Source organism: Microcaecilia unicolor, chromosome 1 (genome assembly GCF_901765095.1).
Source record: "Microcaecilia unicolor chromosome 1, aMicUni1.1, whole genome shotgun sequence".
Lineage (NCBI taxonomy): Eukaryota > Metazoa > Chordata > Amphibia > Gymnophiona > Siphonopidae > Microcaecilia > Microcaecilia unicolor.
Window position 1 is genome coordinate 717868721 of NC_044031.1, and position 12888 is coordinate 717881608.

General features: G+C 44.0%; 1 protein-coding gene and 1 long non-coding RNA gene across 2 annotated transcripts in view; both read right to left on the bottom strand.

The window, feature by feature from the left end:
* The window catches only part of MYEF2 (myelin expression factor 2), a 219210-nt gene that overhangs the window by 54229 nt on the left and 152093 nt on the right, over positions 1-12888 (bottom strand).
* LOC115459737 lies at positions 4972-6093 on the bottom strand. Its single transcript, XR_003940326.1, has 2 exons — positions 5126-6093; positions 4972-5002 (listed from the first exon to the last, which is right to left on the bottom strand). It is a non-coding gene; the product is annotated as an uncharacterized LOC115459737 (long non-coding RNA).

Consider the following 12888-nt stretch of genomic DNA (forward strand, 5'->3'; position numbering starts at 1 on the left):
CTCATGGAGATCTCAGCACAAACACAGAAGTGCAATCCACAATGACAGCACTAGCACTGAGAATGCTCAATCACAAGTACACAACATTGAGTTCACCATCTAAGAGGGTGCAGAGAAAGAGGGCAGAGTTTCCCAGATTCTCATGTGTGTCACTCAGGATCTTGTGAAGTACTAGCAAGCCTTGGGGGCATATGTGACTGAGCAAGATATTAAGCTTTTCAATCTTCCTGTCCAGCTGTTTCTCAAGAACTATTAATGAACTAGATAAGGCCATGTCCTCCTGAGTCACTTGAGCACCTCTGGTGGCCCTGTCACAAGTCCTCAGACTATTGCACCACCAAATTATGACATCGAGAAGGACGAACCGTCCTCTGGACAGTATAATGATTGCCAGTATCTCAAACCTCGACAAGCATTCCAACACAGAACTAGTAGCCTTTCATATCGATGAATATGACAAATCCTCCTTCAGGAGAGTATAATGGTTGCCAGTACCGCAGACCTCTTGACAAGCATTCAAATACAGCACTGTAAGCCTTTCACATTGATGAATATGACAAATCCTCCTTCGGGGGGGGGGGGGGGGGGGGGGGGAGAAGAAGAAGATTACTGATTACTGGTCATGTCAGATTTTGATGGCCTCTACTAATTTTAAGCATCAAGGCCAGCATCCAGTACAGCTTCTGAAAGCATGCTGAAGACAGATCAGACTTAAAAGCAACAAAGATCCTTTCTTTGCTCTTCATAGCCATGAATCCCTTTTAGTCATCTCTGAACAAAATAGATGTGATCAAGCACCAATTATGACCATCCGCTCCTGATACGATTTGTCCATACTTCCACTTTTTTTTTTTAAGCTGCTGAAGGTTTTTTGTTGGAATAGGTTGCAGCAAAATACAACTGCTTGATTTTCAAAAATATAAAGGTTCAACTGATATACCATTATTGCGCACTGCTTTAAATACTTTGTTACGCAATGTGGCATAAGCGAACAAATCAAATCACCAAAAAAGGGATGGCAAGAGGTGAATGCTAAAAATTAAGTAAAAAACACAAAAATAGCTGAAAACCCTAAAGCAAAAAAAAATAAAATAAAATAAAATCACTTTGCTTTTCCACAGAGCTGAGATGTACTTCTCGGCAGCCTCAAGTAACTTTTTTCATACTGAGAATGCCCAACAAAGTGAGGGAAGTACTGTGCGCATTCAAGCTAGATTCTCAAAGCATCCAGGAGCTGTCAAATTGTAAAAGTTTTTTCTCACTTCTGACTCCATAGGATGAACTCAACCACTTGTGAAGAGTTATAATCCCGCTTGTCCTTGACAGCAAACTTATGGATTTTGACTAAGTCAAAGATGAAATTTAAAGGTCATGTGCATAAAAATAGCAATTTTGACGTTCTCTAGTATCATGAAGTGTGAACTGGAATACCTAGATAGTTCTTGGATGTTATTCTAGGAATTCTCAAACGTAACAGGATCCTACATATAAAATGTCAATGTATAGTTCTAAAAATTAGTAATATAGGAAGTACAACTGGTTGATAAACTTCTACAAAGATATGTCATAGTAATGCAATGAATAACTTCTTTGTTGAGAACTGGAAAATCTGGAAGCCAGTGGAAGAGAATATTCTTGCTAGTTGCACATGTCATACAAATTAATTCATCATTCTAGTACTATTGTCATTTATATACTTTATAATGAATAAAAAGATCAAACCAAATGCCTCCTTGTATGATGGAAAAGTTCTACCACTTCTGAGCTGATTACCATACTAGGTGTTAGGAAACTTTCTTCACAGCAGTACCATTGACTACAGATACAGAATTTTTAACACCTTCCCTGAATTACCACACAGAGATTACTATTAAGCATTCAGGTTAGAGCTGACAAATATTTGATTTTCTTCTAATCTAACTGTATTTATATGACCGAATTCTTTGTAGACTGTTTTACCTTTTAAGAAGGGTCAATAATTATCTTTTATGAGCATTTAAGATCACTTAAGTCTTTCATCAGAGATCAACATTACCACCCTCAATGGAGTGAAGGGTTCAAGAGGCACAATGACTACAGTTTTCTCCAGGATTAATAAACCTATTGGGAAGTCTAATTAGCATGCCCCTCAACTTCATATCCGGGAAACAAGCTGTGCCGGCTATGGTTTACCTCATTTCATTCAAGGAGTAGTTATTTCCCTATTGAGACTCCTAATAAAAGCAACAAGGAAGCCAGGAGTGGCTGTCTATCTCCATTGGCATGAGGCTATATATCACGTAACCTATGACAGTCGATTTTTCTTGTTGTAAATTAGATGATTTAATTAAAACCCAGGATTCCGATTTACAAAATTACAAAAATAAAAGGGTATGTAAAATGTTTTCTCCCCATAATGGATCCACTGATGATTTGGTAGCAATTTAATAATGAATCCCACATGCATACTTGCTCTATTTCTTAGCAAATGAAGTAAAAAAAAAAAAAAAAAACACTAGAGGAAATACAATTACCAGAGCAGAAGCACATTAAAAGCCAAGGGGCAAATTCTATAAATGGACACTACCCATTTAGGTGCCCCAATGATGCACAGTAAGAGGTAGCTAGGTTCAGTTATAGAATACTAGCATAATCCAGTATCAATGCCTAAAATTTAGGCATCTGCACTTACATCAACCATAGACCTTGCATTAAGTGTGGATGCCTAAATGTGGCTGAACATGTGTAATTTACAGTATTTTATAAGTTACACACATAAGTAGGAGCCCCTCCCATGCTCACCCCCCCCCCTTGCAAATACTAGTGGGAATTTATAGAATAGGCCCTAAGCACCCTGCTAGTAATTACATGAGCAAGTGTGCGTGCGCATCAACACATGTACATAAGTGCTAGCAGTCTAGACATTTACACACACAATGGAACGTGGGTGCCTAGATTACAGAAATTCCCTTTAAATACTTAATTGCAGCAACCAGCCAGAACTAAAAGCAGATTATGATACTGGATATGAAAGGAAGTATATGGGTAAAAAGATAAAAGTTGGTTATTAAAATCCTCATGAAATCTATCTGGCAGAACAGGAACACAAGCTGAGCATAACAGCTTGGTTTTCCTAAATGCTAGAAGCCTAATAAGAACCAAGCCTTTTCATTAGAGATATTAGTAAATGATGGCAGATAAAGACCAAAAAAAGCCATCCAGTGTTTGGCAACAACTTGCCGAATAGAAAGGTTTTACTAGCATCAACTTTCTCCCCCTCAAGTATCCATAAGGCAAAACTTGATCCCATGCCCCTGGAAGTCAAGGGGTGCAATAACAGATCTGGAGCCACTTAATCTTATGCAGCTCAGGTGACCACACCCTCAAAGAGTGTGTGAGAGCTAATAGAGGCATTTAATACCTCTAAACATAAATGCACAAGAGATGGGAACTCTTAATTATAAGGAACAAGGGATCACTGCATGAGAAAGTCAGTAGATTCAGGAATAAGGCAAGTGGTGGATAAATGAACCTCCTCCCACTGGAGACAAGGACAATATCTGAATTCAAGAAAGCATGGGATATGTACAGAGGACCTCTAAGGGAGAGGGAAAACAGAATTTAGCAATTGGTGTAGATGGGCAGACTGACAGGCAATCTGCTCTTTATCTGCCATCATTTTTCTGTATCTAAGTTTCAGTGGTTGTGCATCTGTGTCAGATCTAGGCAGGAGAGAAACACACTATTTTTACCTGTGCTTCTTCTCTCCATCTCTGTATATGTATGTGTCTGCCTGTGTCTATGCCCATCTGTGTCTCTCTTCCTCTCCATAGGGGTCAATGCCTCCAAAAGGGTTAGTGTTGCACATACCATAACATTAAAAAACCTCACTTGTTGAATACAATCTCAGTCTCTCAAATTTTTTAATACTTGCAATACTACTTGCATTGTGCCAAAGCTTCCCTTCTAAGATGTACCATGGATAGACAACTTATCCAAGTGTGCTTGAAAATTCCTTTTTATTCAGGACCGGAACCCAAAAATCGATGGGAAATATTTCTGTATCCTTTTGCCATATTTTCTTGGTCTCTGACTGCATTTCTTGGTACTTTGAGGATCTTTTCTCTCTACATGATTCACAGAGTAATTGTTTGTGACTGACACCTCTATGATCAATGCCGTTATAGTGTTTTCCTCTTTTACCACTAGGTTCAATTTCCTTGCACCTAGCTTATCGGTGGGAATAGGGATGCCCCAGGTGATCATAACCTCTTCATTCTCCATAATTCGTAAGTTCAAATCTTTATTACTGATTATAAAACGGATACAGAAACAAAACTAATACAGAAACTGTACCGAAGTACATAAAACAGTGGAAGTAACCATAAAACAAAACAAAGTAGTCATAACAATACTACTACGAAGCACGTTTCTAACATCCAGTTAGTTGCATTATTAAGTTTACATAGTTAACACAATCATCTAGTACATGTCAAAGCTTCGTTGTTGCCTTGGTTCCATACCATCGTGAGCTAGCCATTTTTTTCCTCATCAGATAGTATTCCACCATGCTGCATACTGGAATTTATCAGTGTTCTTCCAATTTGTCAAAATAATCTTGACAGCTAGCGCAATGATTAAATCAATAAGCTTAGTATATTTCTGATCCAGCGGAGTATTAATCCGTTGCTTCTCCAAATGACTATGGTCACAGACATCAGTTCTGTAATGTTGAAGACATCTTGGATCCGATGCCAAATGGCTTCCCAAAAACATTTGAGTAGAACAGTCATACAACATATGTGGAAGTGTTCCAACAGCAGAAGTACAGTATCAGCATTTATCCGAAGGAAGTCTCCCAATTTTGAAAAGTTTAAGTGGTGTCCGATGAGCTATGTTAAACAATGATTGCCGCCAACATGGAAACCTTAATGGCCTTGATCCAATGTATGTCCCATTTATCTTGAGAAAGTGAATGGCCAACATCTTTTCCCCATACTAACTGGGTAGCAGTCATGGGTCTCTGTGAGGAGATAGATAAGCCTTTGTAAATATTAGACACAATATGTCCTGAAATCTGTAATGATGGAATAGGAATATATTCCAAAAGTGTAAGGATAACTGTTAAGCTGAAATGTCTTCTTACCTGTTAATTTCTTTTCCTCACATCCTCCTAGACCATTCCAAACCAGTGGACTATGTCCTCCGACCAGCAGATGAAGCTACAGAAAGAGTTCCCAGAGACATCACAGGTATAGGAAGTAGTACAGCCTGGAGCTAGTCTGTATATCTAATGAAACCCATAAGAATTCCCCAAGAACCCATCCAAAATCCCAAGGGCCAATAATCCTAAGAAAATTTGAATTAAGCCAGAACCAAGATGCCAAGAGCATATGAAACAGTATGGAGGCATCAACCCAAGGACAGCTGCCAAGACATCTTCTATGGCAGGATGCTAGCCTGATCTTGAATGACAAGGAAAAGAAATTAATAAGTAAAAAACTTTCACCTATTGACCCAGCTACACCAGTCCAAACAAGTGGGATGTACCACAGCTTTATATATCTGAATACACATCAAGTTTCTAAGGAATGAAGGACGACCAAGTTGCTGGACAGCAACTGTTCTCCAGAGAAACTGCTTAAGCTTCCATCTAAGAGATGGCCTGAGCCCTAGTCAAATGAGTCTGGAGACTGACCAGAACCACCTCATTCGCCAAAATATAGGCCACTTCTATGGGCACCTTAATCCAGTGCATAATCAATGCTTTAGACTCTGCATTCCCTTTGTGCAGCCTATGAAAAAGAAAGAACAGGCAATCTTTCTGATCTCACTGGTGACTGCAAGATACTTTTAAGGTTCTGCACATACAGCTTGCAGAGCACATGACCCAAACCTGCTTTTGAATCGTGAATAAAGGTAAGCAAGGAAACTACCTGATTCACATGAAAGAAAGATCCACTTCTGGAAGGAAAGAAGGGTCCATATAAAGAGTTATGGAGTCTCTGTACGAGAGAGCCTGCAGTTCAGAAATCCAGTGGGCTGAACAAATCGCCCACCAGGATGGCTGCTTTCACAGAGATCTTTCAAGGATGCCAGTCCGAGGTGCTCAAAAGGTGCCCTCAAGATCAAGTCAAGGTCCCACTGATGTACGACCCCCCCCCCCCCCCCCCCAAGTAGGGGATGGGGGATACTTGACCTCCCATAAAATGAGACATCTCCTGCTGGGCTTTCAGGGATCTGCAACCTAAAACCCATTAAAAACCCAACCATCTGAAACGTCAGTATTTTAATCAGTAAACCCTTATCAAATCCCTCTTGGAGAAAGGAAAGAATCACCAATAGCTTTCCCTCCAGGGCAAAATAGACCCCCTCTGACACCTTGACTCAAAGGTCCTCTGAACCTAGATGTAAGCCAACAGCTGCTGAAGAACTCTTGCACCTTAAGTGATGGCTCTCAAAGGCCAAGTCATAAACCAAAAGAGATCCAAGTACTAAATGATGCCCAGACAATGCAACAGCAGATCCCAGCCTCTCAGGAGGGGCCTGCCTACTACCAGTCGGACCACGTTCACGTAGCATGATGCATCAACCAGTACCGGACCACTAGAATGATCAAGTACAGGTGATTTGTTACCCCCTTTTTTTTTTTTTTTTTAAATACCTCCTATTAGAGGCCAGGGAGGAAACATAAGGTCTCCTGCATGGGCTATTTCTAAACCAGTGCATCTATCCCCACTGATCCTACTACAGACCTCTGGTTGAAGGACTGACACTTTGCACTATCTAGAGCTACCATCAGATTGAATTGGAGCACCCAGCGATCCACTGTGCTGTGGAAAGCTGTAGCGCTTAGAGCCCATTTTCCTGGGTCCAAGTCCCAGAAATAAGTTAGTTTGCCTGCATATGGTCTACTCCCACTATGTGCATAGCTGAGAGCGCTGCAAGATGTTTTGCCCAGCTGCACAATCAGCGGATTTCCAGGGCCACTGCTCTGCTCTTGATTCTGTCATACCTGTTGACATACAGAGATGGGAAAAAGCTCCCACCCCATCCTGACAGAAACATAGAAAAAAAATGAAGGCTTATGAAGAACATATGGCCTATCCAGTCTGCCATCTAACTCTCTTTCATTCCCTTAAAGATCCTATGTACTTGTCCCCTATTATTGCATACATGTCACACTGAACTGTTCATCTTTAAACAAACGTAATATTAGACAAGAATACCTGAATAAACACATTTTTACTTTGTTTAGTTAAGGAACAAAGTTATCCAATGCCCATATCAACCAAGTGAAAAAGATAACTGTCCCTCAATTACTCAACCAACTGGCTGCATTTAATTGATAATTAGATTGAGCAAATCGAACACAGCCAGGATTGAGTGCAGCCAGCCCTGCAGAATCTAAACCTATGTATTGAACCTTACTATGAAAAGTGAACGTCACCATAAATTTTCTACAAGAACGCTATGCCATGATCAAAGAAAATTCTAGGAGAGATGAGAAAAAAAAAAAAAGCCTAGAAAGGGTTACAAAACCATTACTCCACTAAACCACAGTGAGCCATTATCTCCAAATGGAGAAGGCTTGGAACAGTGGTAAATGTTCCCATGAGTGGCCAACCTTGCAAAATTACTCCAAGGACAGAGACATAACTCATTCGGGAAGTCAAAACATTTCCCAGAAGAATATCCAAAGAACTGCAGGCCTCTCCACCCTCAGCTAAGGCTGGTGTTCATGACAATAAGAAAGATTGGGCAAAGGGGACTAGCGGCAGCAAAATGCCTTATAGCTCGGAAGTGGCAATCTGTTGAACCCCCTTCAATGGGTGAGTGGAAAACAAAACTAGAACAACTTATAGCCATGGAGCGCCTAACGGTGTACCTTAGAGATGCGGAACTGCGGCGTAAAAGGGGATGGTCTCGACTGCAAGAATGGGTGGGGACAATCAAGGTGTGAGGTACCGTATTTTTCGGACTATAAGACGCACTTTTTTCCTCCCAAATTTGGAAGGAAAATGTTGGTGCGTCTTATAGTCCGAATATAGCCCCCCCCCCCCCGCCCCGTTACAGGCACCTCCCTCTCTCAGTTACAGGCACTCCCTTCCTCCCTCCTTTACAGGCATTCCCTCTCTCCCTTCGTTGGAATTTTAAAACTCCTCACCTCATCGGTGTGACTCGCGGTAGCAGCAGCGCTTCAGTGTGTATGCTGCTCTTCACTCAGCCTTCTCTCTCTCAGCTCTCTGGTCCCACAAGGGCGGGACCAGAGAGCTGAGAGAGAGAAGGCTGAGTGAAGAGCAGCATGCACACTGAAGCGCTGCTGCTACCGCGAGTCACACCGACGAGGTGAGGAGTTTTAAAATTCCAACGAAGGGAGAGAGGGAATGCCTGTAAAGGAGGGAGGGTGCCTGTAACGGAGGGAGGGAGCCTGTAATGGAGGGAGGAAGGGAGTGCCTGTAACAGAGGAAGTGCGTGCCTGTAACGGAGGGAGGGTGCCTGGAACAGGGAGGGGGGCCTGTAACTGTTTTTCGGACTATAATATGCACTTTTTTCCCTCCAAATTTGGGAGGAAAACCTAGGTGCGTCTTATAGTCCGAAAAATATGGTAATAGGATTAGGTTGGAATTGGAGAGGGGGGGTGGGGGAGGGTAGGGAGGTATAGAGGAGTGAAACAAATGTGTGTGTTAATAAGGTAGAGGGGGGTGGGAGTGTAGATTCTCATTTGTAGTGATTGCGCATTGTCAGTCTGAGCACTGTTGATGTTAATTGTGGGAATGACATGGGCGTGGCCGTTTCTCTTGTGCCATTGAATGTAGGAATATTGTTACAGGATGATCATAATCCCAATGTCTTGTTTTGTTTGTTATACGCTGTTTCTTCAATAAAATATTTAAAGTGGAAAAAAAAAAGAAAGATTGGGCAAAAATTGGATTCATGGGAAAGTAGCAAGGTAGAAGTCACTACTATCCAAGAGTAACATCAATGTCTATCTCACATTTGCAAAAGCACATTATCCCAGGCCTTTTGGGATAATGTTCTATGGTCAGAAGAGTCAAAGTGGAACTCTTTGGACAACAAAGACCCCATTATGTCTGGTGTAAAGCAAATACAGCCACTCCACAGTAAGTCATCGTACCATCAAGCATGGTGGTGGTGGTAGTGTGATGGTGTGGGGATGCTATGCAGCCTCAAGATCTTGAAAACTTGTAATTACTGAAGAAACCACAAATTCTACACTATACCAGAAGATTCTTAAGCAGAATGTTCAGTTATCTGTCCATGAGCTGAAGCATAACTAGATTATGCAGCAAGACAATCATCCAAAACACAAAAGCAAGACTATATCCGAATGGCTGAGGAGAAACAGAATTAAAGTTTTGGACTGGTCTGGGTCAAAGTTCTGACTTGAACTAAACAGAGATTCTGTGGCAGGATGAGCAGTTCATGCATGAAAACCTGTGTCCCCAAATTAAAGCAGTTCTGCAAAGAGTGGGCATCATTCCTCAACAGTGATGTGAAAGTGGTATCAAATTATAGGAAGTGTTTGACTGCAATTGCTACTAAGTGGTGCAACCAGTTAAGTATGGAGGGCCGTAACTTTCTCACATGGGTGACAAGGGTGTTGGATAATTTTTTTTAATTACTTCTTCATTTAAGGAACTGTTGTGTGTACTCAGATTCCTTTTGATCATAGGCTCCAGAACAGGGGGAGCCACAGGTGCCATGGCACCCCCAAAATTTTGCTTCCCTTCCTCTCTCCTCGCAAGGCCTTTCTTCTCTTACCTTGTATCTGTGCATACTCAAGGCTGGCCAGCTGGCTTCTGATCCTTCCGAAATAGGAAGTTCAGACGGGGCAGGAGCTGGCAAGCCTTGAGCATCAGGACAGCCGTGCAACGTCTCCAACGTAGCTTATAGAGTTGCCACTCCAGGGGAGCATGGTAAAAGAACAAATACCTCGTGGACACAGCAGGGAAGAAGAGAAATGCTGAAGGGGGGGGGGGGGGGGCTGTTGAATGATGGACACCACAGGCAGAGAGGGGAGGGGATGCAGAGAGATGCTGGAGACCATGGGGAGGGGGGGTTGAGAGGAAGGGAAGGAGAGAGATGCTGGAAACCATGGGGGAGGAGGGAGGAAGGGCAAGATATGCTGGAGACCATGAGGGGTGGTGGAATGCTGTAGACCACAGGCGGGGGGGGGGGGGGGGGGGGGGGGGGGGGCAGAGAGAAAATAAAGATGCTGGAGACCATGACTGGGGGAGTAGAATTTGGACATCACAGGCGGAGGGAGAGAAGTAAAGGAGACAGATACTAAAAGGGGAGGGAGTAGAGAGATGCTGGAGACTATGGGGTGTTAATGGAGAGGGAAGGATAGAGATGCTGGACATCCTGGAGGTGGGGGAATGCTGGACACTTTACAAGCTAGGGGCGGGAGAAAGGACGGAGAGATACTGAAGGGGAAGGTAAGGAGAAAGGAGCCAGAGACCATGGCAGAGGGAGAAAGGTGCTGTAGACCATGAGGGGCTGAGAGGGAGAGATGCTGGATAAGATGGGGGGGGAAGGGAATAGGGAAGGAGAGAAATGGTTGACACCATGGGGTGGGGGGGAAGGTGAGAGGGAAGGAGAGATCGGATGCCATAGGAGGGGACTAGGGTGGTATGGAAGGGTTGGGGGCACAGCTTGGGCACCCAAACAAAAAAGCGTTCTGCTGCCCCTGCCTTTGATATTACATTTTGTTTAACGATCAGAAGCTATTTCAGGAGACGTATGCAATAACAGGGAAAATCTTGGGGGGGGGGGGGGGGGGTTTACTTTTCATGTCCTTGTATGCTACTGCTTCACACACTCCCAAAGCACTCATTGTCTTTTCGTGGGGGACAGGAGGTAACCCTTACAGTGCCAGACAAATCACCCACAACTCTAGCTGATTTGTAGACCAAGAGGCTTTCTCCACCAACTGTATTCCCTGAAGTAACTGGTCCAACTGTGTGCTCCCCAGCCCCCAATGGCTATAATCCATTCTAGGACAGAGATTCCCAAGAGTAAATTGAAATGGGTGGTGACACCATTCAAGCTGCCTCCTGAATGATACTCACAGGGCAAGCCTGACCTCATCCTAGGATATGATGCTCCACTATTATAACAGCACCCTCTGGAGGGGTTGCATGTGGGCTCCCACCAAAGAGACCACCTCCAATGTGGTGGCCATCGAGCACAGGATTTGCAAATCGCAGGTCTTTGGGGGGGGGGGGGGGAGGTCACCTGAGTGCAGAATGCTCTTTCTTGAATCTGGAATTTGATCAGCCGTTCCTAAGTCAAGCACACAGCTCCTGGTTGGTGAGGATATGAACTCCCTGGTATTGTAGTTCCTGTGCTGGGAGATTACTGTTTACATAATTAATCACCTGGCCCACAAATTTGAGCAGCTGGATAACTCGGGTCACAACAGACAAACTCCTCTGCCGAGTCAGCCCAGATCACTCCATCCCTGCAGAGGATGCAACAGCTTATGTGACTATAGAAACTTGAGGTGCTATTGCCAGCCCAAACAGGAGTACCCTGAACAGATAGCTTCCAAATAGCCGGAGGAATACTTTATCTCCCTGTACCTCACCAAAGACAATTTTTACATTGCCATCTATCAGTCACTGGTGGAATCTGCGCTTCTGCATTCTGAGTACATGCTATCACCAGATGCAATGTCTCCATGCAAAAATACAAGACCTGCGAAGGAAGTATTGACCTTTTTGAGGTCTAAAATGGGCCAGAAGGCCCTCCCTTTCTTTAGTACCAGAAAATATATGGAAAAATGTCCCAGGAACTCTTCCATTGGGGGAACAGCCTCCACTGTCCCCAGCTGAAGCAGACAGGCGTGTCTTCCACAGTCCTGCGTTTGATACGGAAATGCAAGGGGCAACATAAGGGTGTCTGAAACGTGGTCACCAAATTCCTAACCATTGTGCACGACTTCCACGACCCTCAGATCTAAGGGCCCACTTCCGGACAAAGAAACAGACAACCTCCCTCCTGCAACAGTCCGGGAAGCACCTGCTGATCTTCATCAGACCCCTTTCTGGGGCGGAGGAGCAGCCATGTTTCACCCTTGAAAGGGTTAGGGGTGACGCTCCACCCCCCCCCCCCCCCCCGAGCTCATGGCTTTTTGTTCTTCAGTTCCAGGAACCACTTTTGCCCCCAAAGGCCTGTCCTTGAGCAGATGGTGAGGCCTTGGTTCCCTCAGATCTATCACTAATTTCACCAGCTTCTTGCCAAACAAGTGGCCTTTGAAAGGCAGCTTGCTCACGTGAATCCTGGAGGCCAAGCCCATCACCCATACCGTAACTATAGCCAACAGCAAGCGACCACAGCCGACACTGCCGCGCTTGAGCACATATGGGCTAAATCTCAGAACAAGTCAGCTAAAAAATGGCCCGTGACTCAAACTGAGCTGTCTCTGCAAAGACTGGGAGCAGCTGAACCCAGCGGAGAACTGACCTGGCCACATAGCCCACAAGCAGCAGACTGCATTTCCAAAGTGGCCGATCCTGAGCAGCTTTAAAGCATTTCCACCTTCCTGCCACGGGGGTCCTTAACAGCAGAGCCAGCCTCTACTGGAATGGTTATCCTTTTGGGTACTGCTGTGACCGGAGCATCAACCTTAAGGAGAGGAAAAATTTATTCATGCCCTCTTTTGGATGTGGATACTGCCTCCCCCATAAGCCTGGATACATGCAGGACCGAGTACAGCTTTCCCACTCCTTCAAAACCATCTCCAACAGCACCCAATAGAGGGGGTAGAGGGAAACAAAAAACAAAACTAAGACTTCAAGGGTCTATGGTAGCCCAAAGGTCTATGGTAGCCCACCAGCACAGAATCCTCACTCTTTGGCTCCTCCTCAGGGACTACTGTTA